This window comes from Lolium perenne, chromosome 3 (genome assembly GCF_019359855.2).
Source record: "Lolium perenne isolate Kyuss_39 chromosome 3, Kyuss_2.0, whole genome shotgun sequence".
NCBI classification, from domain to species: Eukaryota; Viridiplantae; Streptophyta; class Magnoliopsida; order Poales; family Poaceae; genus Lolium; species Lolium perenne.
In genome coordinates, this window is record NC_067246.2 from 345899567 (window position 1) to 345905566 (window position 6000).

Below are 6000 nucleotides of genomic sequence, written 5' to 3' on the forward strand. Positions count from 1 at the left end.
ACCGTGTTAGTACTTGGTTTATGCTATGATCATGATCTCTTGTAGATTGCGAAGTTAACTATTGCTATGATAATATTGATGTGATCTATTCCAACTACATATGCATGAAGGTGACAGTGTGCATGCTATGTTAGTACTTGGTTTAGTCTTTTGATCTATCTTACACTATAAGGTTACTTAAACATGAGCATTATTGTGGAGCTTGTTAACTCCGGCATTGAGGGTTCGTGTAATCCTACGCAATGTGTTCATCATCCAACAAAAGTGTAGAGTATGCATTTATCTATTCTATTATGTGATCAATGTTGAGAGTGTCCACTAGTGAAAGTATAATCCCTAGGCCTTGCTCCTAAATACTGCTATCACTGCTTGTTTACTGTTTTCTTTGCGTTACATTATCTTGCAATACTACCACCATCAACTACACGCCAGACAAGCTATTTTCTCGGCACCGTTGCTATCGCTCATATATATTCATACCACCTGTATTTCACTATCTCTTCGCCGAACTAGTGCACCTATTTGGTGTGTTGGGGACACAAGAGACTTCTTGCTTTGTGGTTGCAGGGTTGCATGAGAGGGATATCTTTGACCTCTTCCTCCCTGAGTTCGATAAACCTTGGGTGATCCACTTAAGGGAAAACTTGCTGCTGTTCTACAAACCTCTGCTCTTGGAGGCCCAACACTGTCTACAGGAAAAGGAGGGGGAAGTAGACATCAAGCTATTTTCTGGCGCCGTTGCCGGGGAGGAAAGGTAAAAGGTACTCACACTTCGGGTCTTGGCTACTAAGCTATTTCCCGGCGCCGTAAGTACTCAAAGCTATTTCCTTTAGATCCTGCAATTGCAACTTTTTGTTTCTTGTTTACACTAGTAAGGCATAATGGAAAACATCTGTGAGCTTTTTATTCTATTTCCTGAGTCAAGACATGAATGGTTTAATGCGAAAATTAAAAAACCCATGGAATCTTATTTGCATGCTAGTAGCAATGATATTAGTATGAACGCTTTGAACACCATTGTTGCTAATGATATGGAAAATTCTAAGCTTGGGGAAGCTGGCTTTGATGAGCATGATATTTTTAGTCCCCCAAGCATTGAGGAGAAAATTTTCTTTGATGATACTTTGCCTCCTATTTATGATGATTATAATGATAGTGGTCTTTTGGTGCCACCTACTATGGAGAGTAAATTTTGTTGTGATTATACTATGCCTCCTACACTTGATGAGAATAATAATGATAGTTACTTTGTTGAATTTGCTCCCACTACAACTAATAAAATTTATTATGCTTATGTGGGTAGTAATAATTTTATGCATGAGACTCATGATAAGAATGCTTTATGTGATAGTTATATTGTTGAGTTTGCTCATGATGCTACTGAAATTTATTATGAGAGAGGAAAATATGGTTGTAGAAATTTTCATGTTACTAAAACACCTCTCTATGTGCTGAAATTTTTGAAGCTACACTTGTTTTATCTTTCTATGTTTGTTGCATTATGCTTCTTGAACTTGTTTATTTACAAGATTCCTTTTCATAGGAAGCATGTTAGACTTAAATGTGTTTTGTATTTGCCTCTTGATGCTCTCTTTTGCTTCAAATACTATTTCTTGCGAGTGCATCATTAAAACTGCTGAGCCCATCTTAATGGCTATAAAGAAAGAACTTCTTGGGAGATAACCCATGTGTTATTTTGATACAGTACTTTGTTTTATATGTGTGTCTTAGAAGTTGTTTACTACTGTAGCAACCTCTCCTTATCTTAGTTTTGTGTTTTGTTGTGCCAAGTGAAGCCTCTAATCGAAGGTTGATACTAGATTTGGATTTCTGCGCAGAAACAGATTTCTATCTGTCACGAATCTGGGATTTTCTCTCTGTAGAAAAATCAGAAAAATATGCCAATTTACGTGCGTGTTCCTCAGATATGTACTCAACTTTCATTAGTTTTGAGTTTTCTGATTTGAGCAACGGAAGTATTTATTAGAAATTCGTCTTTACGGACTGTTCTGTTTTGACAGATTCTGCCTTTTATTTCGCATTGCCTCTTTTGCTATGTGGGATGGATTTCTTTGTTCCATTAAACTCCAGTAGCTTTGGGCAATGTCCAGAAGTGTTAAGAATGATTGTGTCACCTCTGAACATGTGAGTTTTTGATTATGTACTAACCCCTCTAATGAAGTTTATGAGAAGTTTGGTGTGAAGGAAGTTTTCAAGGGTCAAGAGAGGAGGATGATATACTATGATCAAGAGGAGTGAAAGCTCTAAGCTTGGGGATGCCCCGGTGGTTCACCCCTGCATAATTCAAGAAGACTCAAGCGTCTAAGCTTGGGGATGCCCAAGGCATCCCCTTCTTCATCGACAAATTATCAGGTTCCTTCTCTTGAAACTATATTTTTATTCGGTCACATCTTATGTGCTTTACTTGGAGCGTCGGTTTGTTTTTGTTTTTTTTGTTTTGTTTGAATAAAATGGATCCTAGCATTCACTTTATGGGAGAGAGACACGCTCCGCTGTAGCATATGGACAAGTATGTCCTTGGTTTCTACTCATAGTATTCATGGCGAAGTTTCTCCTTCGTTAAATTGTTATATGGTTGGAATTGAAAAATGATACATGTAGTAATTGCTATTAATGTCTTGGGTAATGTGATACTTGGCAATTGTTGTGCTCATGATTAAGCTCTTGCATCATATGCTTTGCACCCATTAATGAAGAAATACATAGAGCATGCTAAAATTTGGTTTGCATATTTGGTTTCTCTAAGGTCTAGATAATTTCTAGTATTGAGTTTGAACAACAAGGAAGACGGTGTAGAGTCTTATAATGTTTTCAATATGTCTTTTATGTGAGTTTTGCTGCACCGGTTCATCCTTGTGTTTGTTTCAAATAAGCATTGCTAGCCTAAACCTTGTATCGAGAGGGAATACTTCTCATGCATCCAAAATACTTGAGCCAACCACTATGCCATTTGTGTCCACCATACCTACCTACTACATGGTATTTTCCGCCATTCCAAAGTAAATTGCTTGAGTGCTACCTTTAAAATTCCATCATTCACCTTTGCAATATATAGCTCATGGGACAAATAGCTTAAAAACTATTGTGGTACTGAATATGTACTTATGCACTTTATCTCTTATTAAGTTGCTTGTTGTGCGATAACCATGTTCACTGGGGACGCCATCAACTATTCTTTGTTGAATTTCATGTGAGTTGCTATGCATGTTCGTCTTGTCTGAAGTAAGAGCGATCTACCACCTTATGGTTAAGCATGCATATTGTTAGAGAAGAACATTGGGCCGCTAACTAAAGCCATGATCCATGGTGGAAGTTTCAGTTTTGGACATATATCCTCAATCTCAAATGAGAAAATTATTAATTGTTGTTACATGCTTATGCATAAAAGAGGAGTCCATTATCTGTTGTCTATGTTGTCCCGGTATGGATGTCTAAGTTGAAGAATAATCAATAGCGAGAAATCCAATGCGAGCTTTATCCTTAGACCTTTGTACAGGCGGCATAGAGGTACCCCTTTGTGACACTTGGTAAAAACATGTGCATTGTGATGATCCGGTAGTCCAAGCTAATTAGGACAAGGTGCGGGCACTATTAGTACACTATGCATGAGGCTTGCAACTTATAAGATATAATTTACATGATGCATATGCTTTATTACTACCGTTGACAAAATTGTTTCATGTTTTCAAAATCAAAGCTCTAGCACAAATATAGCAATCGATGCTTTTCCTCTATGGAGGACAATTCTTTTACTTTTATGTTGAGTCAGTTCACCTATTTCTCTCCACCTCAAGAAGCAAACACTTGTGTGAACTGTGCATTGATTCCTACATACTTGCATATTGCATTTGTTATATTGCTTTGCATTGACAATTATCCATGAGATATACATGTTACAAGTTGAAAGCAACCGCTGAAACTTAATCTTCTTTTGTGTTGCTTCAATGCCTTTACTTTGAATTATTGCTTTATGAGTTAACTCTTATGCAAGACTTAATTGATGCTTGTCTTGAAGTGCTATTCATGAAAAGTCTTTGCTTTATGATTCACTTGTTTACTCATGTCATATACATTGTTTTGATCGCTGCATTCACTACATATGCTTTACAAATAGTATGATCAAGATTATGATGGCATGTCACTCCGAAATTATACGTGTTATCGTTTTACCCGCTCGGGACGAGCAGAACTAAGCTTGGGGATGCTGATACGTCTCCGACGTATCGATAATTTCTTATGTTCCATGCCACATTATTGATGTTATCTACATGTTTTATGCACACTTTATGTCATATTCGTGCATTTTCTAGAACTAACCTACTAACAAGATGCCGAAGTGCCAGTTCCTGTTTTCTGCTGTTTTTGGTTTCAGAAATCCTAGTAACGAAATATTCTCGGAATCGGACGAAATCAACGCCCAAGTTCCTATTTTCACCGGAAGCATCCGAACACCCGGAAGGACCGGAGGGGGCAACTGGGCCCCGGACCATAGGCCGGCGCGGCCCAGGCCCCGGCCGCGCCGCCCTATGGTGTCGTCGCCCTTCGACCCTCCCCGCCGCCTCTTCGCCTATATAAAGCCCCTGGATCGAAAACCACGATACGTTGGACGAAAACCACGAAACCTTCCGGAGCCGCCGCCATCGCGAGGCCAAGATCTGGGGGATAGGAGTCTCTGTTCCGGCACGCCGCCGGAGCGGGGAAGTGCCCCCGGAAGGCTTCTCCATCGACACCGCTGCCATCTCCACCGCCATCTTCATCACCGCTGCTGCTCCCATGAGGAGGGAGTAGTTCTCCATCGAGGCTCGGGGCTGTACCGGTAGCTATGTGGTTAATCTCTCTTCTATGTACCTCAATACAATGATCTCATGAGCTGCTTTACATGATTGAGATTCATATGAGTTTTGTATCACTACTATCTATGTGCTACTCTAGCAAAGTTATTAAAGTAGTTCTATTCCTCCTGCACGTGTGTAAAGGTGACAGTGTGTGCACCGTGTTAGTACTTGGTTTATGCTATGATCATGATCTCTTGTAGATTGCGAAGTTAACTATTGCTATGATAATATTGATGTGATCTATTCCTCCTACATATGCATGAAGGTGACAGTGTGCATGCTATGTTAGTACTTGGTTTAGTCTTTTGATCTATCTTACACTATAAGTTTACTTAAACATGAGCATTATCGTGGAGCTTGTTAACTCCGGCATTGAGGGTTCGTGTAATCCTACGCAATGTGTTCATCATCCAACAAAAGTGTAGAGTATGCATTTATCTATTCTGTTATGTGATCAATGTTGAGAGTGTCCACTAGTGAAAGTGTAATCCCTAGGCCTTGCTCCTAAATACTGCTATCACTGCTTGTTTACTGTTTTACTGCGTTACTACTGCTGCAATACTACCACCATCAACTACACGCCAGCAAGCTATTTTCTGGCACCGTTGCTACTGCTCATATATATTCATACCACCTGTATTTCACTATCTCTTCGCCGAACTAGTGCACCTATTTGGTGTGTTGGGGACACAAGAGACTTCTTGCTTTGTGGTTGCAGGGTTGCATGAGAGGGATATCTTTGACCTCTTCCTCCCTGAGTTCGATAAACCTTGGGTGATCCACTTAAGGGAAAACTTGCTGCTGTTCTACAAACCTCTGCTCTTGGAGGCCCAACACTGTCTACAGGAAAAGGAGGGGGAAGTAGACATCACTCACCGCGTGCACGGGCGTGCACTGGCATGGTTTTGGACGCGTGTGTTCTGGCCAATGCCGTGGCTTGGCTAGCTCGGGTCGGGTACTGGCACGATCGTGGTGATGAGTAGATGCTCTGGGACATGGTGGTGCTGAGAGAGGGAGGCCAGAGAGAGTGACCAAAGGTGGCCGGGTGTGCATGGCATGGTGCCTTTCTGCCCATCTCTCCACTTTAATCGACCAAGGTGGTACAAGTAGAGATGCAGGAGGGGTAGGGGAGAGATGATCATCA